Below are 10,000 nucleotides of genomic sequence, written 5' to 3' on the forward strand. Positions count from 1 at the left end.
CCAGTTCAAAAATCACATCTGCACCGCTGACTTGGACCCGAGGGTGAAGGTTTCACTGTGACTTAATCACTGGTTTAGTGGTCTCCACTGCACGGGCATCAGTCATGAGTATTGTCATGGGCAATCATAATATCGCTCTCTTTCTCTCTTTGTGTTGTTGGTGCTCTTGGGGTGTTTTTGAAGCTCGTGGCACAGATGGATTGATGGGAGCGTGTTTTGGCGTCGTCACGCTCAGCAGTTGCCCAATAAAAGCGCCACTGATCAGTTCTCCTTTCGCATGAATAAAAATGAGAAGCATCCAGTGGCGAGCACGGACAATCCCTTTTAAAAATGATGGCACGGACGAGTTCTTTCCATGCTGGTACTTTTCCAATGTTAAAAGGTCCAGCTGATTTTACTGTGGGCCAAGTCCTGTGGCTCCAAAGAGGCAGCTCTGATCTGATCTGTCAGAGTCACTTAACTTCTCCTCCAGGTCTATTACTGCCGACTGACATATTTCCATGAGGGGTCACGGAGGTTAAAACAACAGCAGTCTGACTTGTGGAGAAGATGTGGGCACATGGTTAAAGGGGAAGGGGCCAGGCCAGCCCGGGGTAGAGATGCCTTTACCATCCCCCCCCCCCAAATCACCCCGTCTGTGGATAAGGGTAGAGATCCCAAAATGACATCTGCAGGTGGAGAACCACATCTCCCTACCACCCCCCTGCACCAACCTCACAGGCCAGCGGCTGCCCTGCCCAAGTCTGTGTGCTGCACGGAAACTCTGCCATGCAGGACCCACAAAGCACAATGCCACAAATCGACTGTATTCCATCAGCCAAAAACTTTAAAGGAATGTAAGAACATGTAAGAATTGTGGTTTAAAATATAAAACATGTACAAGAAATAGCAGCAAAATATGAGAAAATAACCGTTGTCAAAAACACCTATGCACTGTGTTAACCAGATATCAACTAAAGTTAGCATACTTACCAGCTAGCCCCGGCCCATCCTCTCTCATAATACCACTTTGTACCTCAGGAGGCACTAGTGAGTCACTGTACCAAAAACAGCAAGGCAAAGCAAGGGTGCCATCATGGTTGTTAGCAGATACTGTCAGGACTAAATGATATGACTGAACTGTGATGAAATACATTAGTGCTGGTGTTAATATTGACAAAATAAAAAATGGGTTGAAAGTGGCTCAACACACCATGTACTGTTTAAAATCCTCCTGGCCGATGCTGACCTATCTACGACCATTTGGTACATACCCTCATCATGAAATGGGCGTCCCACCTCCCCTAGCCCCCGCCCGTGAGTGAGTGAGTCTCATTCTCATTTGCTGATCAAGACTCATCATTCACAGGAGTGTACGCCCCTCCCCCCTCAGCCCCACTCATAGCATAGCAGAGATAGCCGTGGATGCCTTTAGGCTCAGAGCTGGAGTCGTCCTTACACTTTAAAGAGTTTGTTAATTTGTGGAGAAATGGAACGGTCCATTTAAAAAAAAAAAAAAAAAAATACAGAGCCCCAATTAATTTATAGAATGCCTGATTGAATTCATGAACAAGTAAGCATGGAAATCCTGTAGCTAGTATCAACATGTAGCTCAGTAGCAAGCCCATTGGTTAACATTAATATTTAGCCCATCAGCCAGCCCCCTGACAGGGATCTGTTTATTAAATCACTAATGGTAGCCTAGATCTCTTAGATGTTTTCCTGCTACATTTTGCCTCCAGCCTTTCCCACCTGGGGGTAAACCTTTTGTTTACTTCTGCAAAGAGAGAGGAGGTAGGGGTGTGCAAACGTAGTAATACACTGTCCCCAATCATCTTGGGGTGGGGAGTATGAAATAATTTAGCTTTCTAGCCAACAGCTAGTCAGGCTTACATGTAGCCCCTTTAAATAACAGTGTATTCCATTTCCCCCTTCTGCCTCCAAATATGTTTCCTGTCTGCTCCACACAGGGGAGTGAATCCATGCATCGAATGGGCCTGCAGGGACGTCTTGTAGAGGGGGAAGAAAAAAAAAGGAGAAATTCCTTCATATGGTAATCAAGGTTGGGTAAACACTTCCATGGCATGCATATTCAGTATAGCCGTCTGTCTTTGACATTTAAGCCTGACGGTCACAATCATCCGTGCATTCCTCCTGCATGGCTCATGTTCCTCGCGTCCATGCCAAGACGTCTCTCCCTCACGCTGCTTTTTCAGGAGGAAATTATTTTTCATTGCCCCCGAAAGAGTTGGCCCTTGCCAAGGCCCGCTGATCCACACACACACACCGCCATCGGGGCCTGCCAAGTCCCTTCTGGTTCCCAGTGGCCGGCCACTAGCTTCCTGCAGACACAGGAAGGTTAGGCGAACTGGGAAATGGGGGTCGCACGCCGCGGTGTCAATGAACAACATCCTCATATACCTTTGTCCCGCCCGGAGAGGAGAGGATATATTTTATCTTAAATATACTCTAACAGACTCTCCAAACCAGTGGGGACGTCCGAAACATCTTTTACAGGATGGTTATATGGATTCGGTTTGTACCATCATTTTATGCTGTTTCACTCAACTGGTAGTGGCTATTTCGAAACAGACACGCTTGGATTTCAAAGGACACTCGTAAGTCTCGGAAAAAGTTGTTTTGGACCAGGACTGTCACTCTCGATGAAGCAGAGCTTGAAATCATAGCTGGACTGCTTAGTTGGACACATTCTTCGGAGCTGCGGTTCCCTTTTTAATACATCCTGTTTTTGGAAGGGTTTGTTCTCACCCTGCTTGAGTGTAGACGGAATGACTTCAACCCCTCATGTCAGCGTTGCTGTCGAGATGAATGTTAGGTTACCCACACACATTCCACTCCGTCCTCTCAGCCCGGTGACACTCAGTGGAAACAATTGTGAGACGATGGAATGACTCGACATCAGAGCACACAGCAGCAGAGACATAGAGAGAGAGAGAGAGACGGAGTTAGTTTACGGTGCACCCTGTATGCCGAGCGGCAATGCCGGAGACTTATTTAGGTGCTCGCTCAGAAAACACCAGCGCTCATACGAGGGGGCTTTTGGCAGATCTGACAGCTCTTCAAATCTTCCCAGGCTCTCTGCCACGCGATTCACCCGCAATCCCACTGAGATCCCCAGACCTTGGGAAAGAGGGAGAGAGAGTCATAGAGAGAGACAGAGACAGAGAGGGAGAGAGAGAGACAGAGAGAGAGAGAGAAAAACAGAGAGAGAGAGAGAGAGAGAGAGAGAGAGAGGCCCAGCTTGCCAGCACTCTTTCTCAGTTTGACCTATGCCCTCGAGGCGCACAGGAGAGGGATGACTTACCCTTTCGTGATTCCGAAACTCACTCCAAGCCAAAATCAGGGGCCGGCAGAGGGAGGGGGAGGAGGGGGGGTAGAAGACGTGCTTCCACAGGCATCCCGCAGGCCAAGGAAGAGGCCTTGGAGTGTCTGTTGTCTGTCCGGCTCCACTCGCTCCACTCCCAGCGCATCTTGAAGCGCGGTGATTCATTGATCACGGAGTTCACGGACGCACTTTCATCCTATTTCCTGCCTCTCCGCTGCTCTGATTAATGTTTATGTTCGGTGATCTGTTTCTTATAATCTTTTGTTTTGGATCGCTTTTTTTTTCTCTCTCGTTCATACTGTGTATCTCCTTCCAACTAACATCGTGCTGGAGCAACTAAAGGATTAGAGACTAACGGCCTTGGCAGTACTTAAGACGTAGAGGAGGAGAAAAAACGGCAAACACCTTCAGCACAGGCTTTCAGCTGCACAAAATGAAACAATTCAATTTGTCAGGCATGCAAATTGAGGGGAAACACATCATAATGTGACATATGAAAACGCTGACGCTTGGACCAGCAGATGGGGTTTGCTCTAAAGCGGCCCGCTAATAGCACACACTTCAGGGAGATCACATTGCATTGCAATTCCTTCACATTTGTCTAATCCTAAATGTCCCTCTCTGTTGACTTTGATCCTTCGTGTATTGCCCAAGCCGCACTTCTTTTCCACATCCCAGAGGCTGAGCGGCTTACTGTGGTGCATCAGGAACGACCTTTTACGTTTTACTGTTTTCTCTCACCATGTTAAATGGAAGCGATGCCCAAATGACTGTGACCTTTTTTTCCCCTAAAGCCTCAAAGGTTATTGCATTTAGCAATTATTCTTATATAGTTTCCTACAAGGGGGTTCCTCTTTGTTCTTGTCTTTGCCAACAGAGGGACAGAGGGGGCTGGTTGCCTTCCTGTTGAGATTGCCTGCTTTTAACAAGGTATTTGGGGGGTTTTGGCTGACTCTGCACGTTGACATCCACCAGGGGACTGTAATATACATGCCTGGAACTGAAGGCGTGTGGGGGGTGCTGCATGGTGGCATGCTCTGTGTGCTGGTTTGCTGGTGGTTTGTAAACAGTAGGAAAGTGGTTCTTGTTTGGAGAGTAAGGTCTGGGGGGGAGGGGGAGGAAGGAGGGGGCAAAGAAGAAAAAAACAAATACTAGGGGTTGGCTGGGGTGGGCAAAAAGTGAAAAACTGCAAAGATGAAATTGCGAAACCTGTTCCCATCAAACAGGACATGTGTGTCCTTAGCAGTTGTTTGAGGAGGTCTGCAGCTTACAGTTGAACCATTGGGTAGCGATGGGTAAACAAGCTGGCACTGCTCCATGTGCTGGCTGCTCTCAGGACCTCACTCCCAGACCTGGCATGGCTGCCCAGCAAATTGTCCTTTTCATGGAAACCAGGGCTCCAAATTGCTTTCAGATGCTTCCAGCCTTTGGTTACAAGGAATTGTGTGGCTTCTCTCTTTGAGAGGTTGAATTAATTTATTGCTTTTTATTAAAGTGCTTTGAAAGCCTCGGCTGGCTTTTTGCTTTAATATATGCATGGGTGGGTGGGTGACAGCGTCGCTGACAGCTCGAGTAGACTTGAAAAAGGACACATCTGCATAGTCTGAGAGGATTTAAAAACCTGTTCTTACAGTGGGGAAAAAACATGTCTGCGCTTGAAAAGTATGTATTGAAGATTGACAGTGTAATATTTATAGTGTTTTGTATGGTTTTTGTCCATGCTGAACTTCTACTTTTAGTTAAATAGTCATTTAGAATCAGAACAGAATCTAGATTACAGTGCACAGCTTCATCATTTCCACTTCTAATGAGGCTTTCTGTCTTTAAAACTTGCCATTCAAAATTGTGTGACAAATAACAATATAAAACGCTTCTCTGGTGTCTTAAAAACAATGGAATTCTTTTCTAAATAGAAAGAGGATGGGCTTGCAGGCAACATGGGGAAGATGATAGATGGGGATATCACTCTTGCAGATGGGCTGCCTTTGAAGAGCGGCTCCACACGTTTAATAGCCTGACCTTCTTTAGTTTTTTTCTTTTCTTTTTAATATTTATATATTGACATATATATATATATATACTGTATATATATACATATATATATATATTTTTTAATTCTACTGGCCCAGGAAAATCAACAGGTCAAATATTTGCTCCGTACCATCGGCCTGACCTAGAGAAATCTAAGAACAGTCTTTCTCTACATGTATTCTGAGTAAACAATGTTCCACTGCTAGTTTGAAATAAGATGTTTTTCAGGAAGCCCAGAAAAGTAATCATCTACCCCTCTGGTGGGTTACCTCTGTTTGACCTTCTGAATGGGGAAACAAAATCTAAAGCCGTTAAAGTGAATTAGGAGCTCTGTTGCATGAAGTGGGCAAATGAACTACGTTCTCCACAAGGCTCAGTTTCAGTGCTCCCAGCTTCTATTTGGCGACACGTACGTTCGAGCAAAGCATTTTATGTCCGCCCGTTTTTTGGCCGCTCCACCTGACATAGATGAAGGATAATAGTCAGAGTTCCACTGTACTCTGCAGAGGCTCCTACGAGTCTGAAGCAGCAGGATGATTGGTTATGCACACTGACTCATAACCCCAATTGCTCAGCACGCTCTCACCAGGGAAGGGAAGATGCCTTCATCTCCAGGCAAGGATTCACCCCTTCCACTTCGGCCCATGTGTTCCACATTAAAGTCGGGAGTATGTGCTGAAATTAGCCAGGCTATTCTTAACCTTTTCTTAACCTGATGTACAAAGGCTGAAAAATAATGATGCGAATGATGTCATTCCAAGCGTGTCACATCTATCTATTAAATTCATCCATGCTTTTTATCCTGCCACGGACTTTGTTGTGATTTGTTTTAATGAGAACATTTTGTGTCAGAGGACTAATTTGTTTTTAATGTGTGGGCAAATCTGAAAACATGTGTGTCTTTGCTAATGTAAAAGAGAGTCTCAGAGTCTCATAAGAGCAGTCCAATATTAGGGCCATCAGCTGTCGAGTGATTTATTCATAATCCAAAGCCGATTTGTCTCCCAGTGTCTGTCCAAATTCTTTTCCCTTTTTTTCCCTTTTTCCCCTTTTCTAAGCGAGTTCCTATAATTTTCAGTGGATCACTGAAAGTGACAAAACCACAATTTACTGGCTCACAATGACAACACAAACAAGGGGCCGGTCATTAGCTCTAACGTGCCCCTTTACTTTCTTTACTGGCTGACCTCTGAAGACCCGTAACTGTCCCGTCCAGCTCCAGAGTGCTGTCTGCACCTGTGCTCTGGATAGGACGCCATGGCTCTTTATCCCATTGAGTGATAAGGGGGCAAAAGGACCTTCCTCACTCACATCTGGCCTGTCAGCGGGCTTCTCTCCTATGGATGATCTCCTAACCCCATCGTCTCGAGGTGAAGACACCTCCGTCTCTACCGTGGTCTCTAGCTCCACTCAAGACACTCGAGAGCCAGAGAGCTTTGACCCTTTGAACCGCAGAGCTCCACAATGGCTCAGTCGCAAGCATAGGGGGATCTGGTGAAACAATTAACACCCCACCCCCACGTCCTACCCTCAGACTGCTAGAGAGAGGGAACGGGAGAGAAAGAGAGTGAGAGAGAGAGTGAGAGAGAGAGAGAGAGAGAGAGAAAGAGAGATAGACAGAGAGAGGGCACGTCTTCTTATGAGGCAGGGGAAGGTTTGGGGTACTCCAGAGAACCGTGCCGCCGGAGGCAGTGGCGGAGACCTTCCCATCTCTCCCTTGGTGCTCCAGCCCTGAAACTCCCCCTTGGAGGAATGTTTATGCTAGCAGATTTTATGTGGATGATGCGTTTTCCAGACAAGGGCCATAATGGGTTTGGGAATGGTGGGGAATGTCGGGGAGTGGGGAGGAGTGGAAAGTGTCCCCCTGCTCTAATGAGATGAAGAGTGCGTGGCTGACATCGTCTCAGAGGTGAGACGCCCCACAGGGCCTATACCGGAGAGGAAGGACAGAAAGAAGAGGGACAAATGGGACAAAAGGGACTGTACATGTGAATTGTCCTTCCCAAGTCCACTGCCGCCTCATCTTTCAGTTCACACCCCTGTACTGCCTTTATAGATTGGTGACTTAAACCTTAGTCATTTCTCTAACCCAGTTCGTTGACTGTGTGGAAATGTACTAAAGATATGATATCACATCATGTAGGTGAATGTGGGGCCAGTTATAGTCAGCTGCCAGTGAATGTTTCAGGATCCAAACCTCCTGCTCGACATGGTTACTCTCGGGCCTGTTGTGGCTGTTTTGCTGTAAACAATGACTAAACCTGGAAAATTAGACGGTGTGTCTGTGATTTGTCTGAATGTTTCTCCAGTGAGCTGGCACACTGTTGCAAACTATCCCACAACAACATCAGACGATGGATTCCTTTGTCCAGATAAAAAGAGGTGCGCACAAACACCCGGAATGCAACAGATTACGGTTAGCTTTATTTCTGGAGGACATGGCGGCAGAATGAATCACATAAAATTCCCAGATTTGTCTCCACCACAACAAATCCCATCTCAGCCTCCTCTGCCCAGGTCCAGACACTCAGATAGGGGGAGAACGGGGTTAGTTGACACACTTTTTACTCTAGTGTGAATTGCTCATCATCAAAACATCTTTCAATAGTCATTCCTACAATAACTTGAAGCTTAAGGTGTTGGCTTGAAATGTGTATCACTCTCATTTTCCAACTCATTGTAACAAAGAGGTTATTAACTAACAAAGACAATCTTACTTATCTGACACATTGTGACATTGTCATTGTCACACACTATGGGGTTGTCTGTCACAATGTTATTTTAATGGAAAAAATCTTAAAAAGAAGGCAGAACTAAATTATATAAGTGTAATTGCATTGACAAGTTGTCAAATACATAACTTAACGCATCTTAACACAAAATGAGCAAGGAACATGAACAGGAAACAAATGTTTAGGCCAGCCTATATAACAACATGACGAACAAAACAAATAACTTATGTGACAACCAATCCCAACTGGAATTTCTTGCTAGGATCAAGGTTAACAACCATCTAACAACTAGTTAGCTATAGCAAACAACAATCTAAAATATAGCTTTCCCATCACACTTTTTAAGGGTAACAATTGTTTTGTTATAAACCCATTGTATAAAAGCCTAGAAGCGAAAAACTGAGGAGCTAAATATTTTCAATTTTACATGAAAAACACAAAAAGTCCTTTCAACCCAAGTTCATCTGTCTTACTCCAGAAAAGACAATGTAGGTGAGCTCTGATCCCAACTCTGGACATTTCCCTACCAAAATTCTGGAGACAGCTCCTTTTGGTGGCGAGATATAATGAGTGTGACAACCAACCCGTGTGACAACTAACCCCGTTCTCCACTACACAAGAAAAGGAGCTAGTAAATTGTGTCCATGTACGTGTCTCATTAAGGGTATTGCTGTCATCTCGCACATATAGATAATGGCTAAGGAATGACAATGAGAAGTGATACCCTGGAAGTGGAGTTTATGAAGAATTACTGCATGCCTATGTTCCAAGCCTATAATAACTTATCGCTTTTGCACATTGTATGCAGTGAAACAATCTCGCCATAGATCATATTTTATCGACATCTTCAAAGAACAGGTGTAAGACAAATTATATAATGTTAATTCTATATTTTCTCTCGGTTTTTTGTTACCATGAAAATAACTCCCAAGTCGAGACGACTTCAAAACCAGAGACTAATTGCATGCAGATGTGATCACACATCGGTTCCAGGACCCTTTGCTTCACGGCCATGTGCTGAAGCGCGCCTCGGCTGAATAGCATGATGCACTTCATCCAAATCGATCTTTTAGAGGCGCACTCTTGAAATAGGTTACAGAGAATCTGTTATTTGCAATAATATGCTATCTGAACAAAGGTTTTGAGCACATTGCTCATCTGAATATCAACGAATAGTTGACAGTTTTGAGACTGCGTTTGACAGCAGTGTCTTACGTTTCAACGGACGCGTCAGCTGCGCGTGACCGAAGGGTGTCTGTTCAGCATAAGGATCTGACAGCACTCGCCAGACGCCCTTCAGCTCAGGAACCGAAAGTCTTGATTGCCTCCCATTTCCATCAAAGAATAATTCAACTAAATCAAGAAACAACAGGCATTCTTTGATGATTGTAATGGTGATGATATTAAAGCCTATATAGGTGATTATTGTGGTACTAGTAGAGGGGTAAGGCTATTTTAAGAATAATACAGCCTAGTATTCACAGCAACAGGCAAAATGCGTTAAGAGTAAATGTACGTCTGTGTTATAGAATAACACATTGAGGAATATAATCTTTATTATTGGAGAAATTCATGTTGATGTGTAGGTTTAACAAGGACTGGCTGGTTAAGGTGTGGGGGGTCTGTGGACTGTTTTCACTGGTGTATGTAGACCCCTTAATTACTGATTTCTGCGTCGCGCCTTGTATCTCCACTCCACCAAATAAACCATGGCCCAAGCCCGTGTAAATATGCCACGCCGGTCTTAATTGAAAACAATCATTAATCAATCTTTTCCACTTTCGATTTCAGGTTGTGGTAACAAGACTCCGTCAGTCGGGGGGGGGGGGGGGGGGTTATAAAAACATCAGAACATTCTGTTCATTAATTGCACATAATTATTGTCATTTGATCTCTGAGAAAGTCAGTTCCG

Source organism: Sprattus sprattus (assembly GCF_963457725.1).
Source record: "Sprattus sprattus genome assembly, chromosome: 5".
In the NCBI taxonomy this organism is placed as follows: domain Eukaryota; kingdom Metazoa; phylum Chordata; class Actinopteri; order Clupeiformes; family Clupeidae; genus Sprattus; species Sprattus sprattus.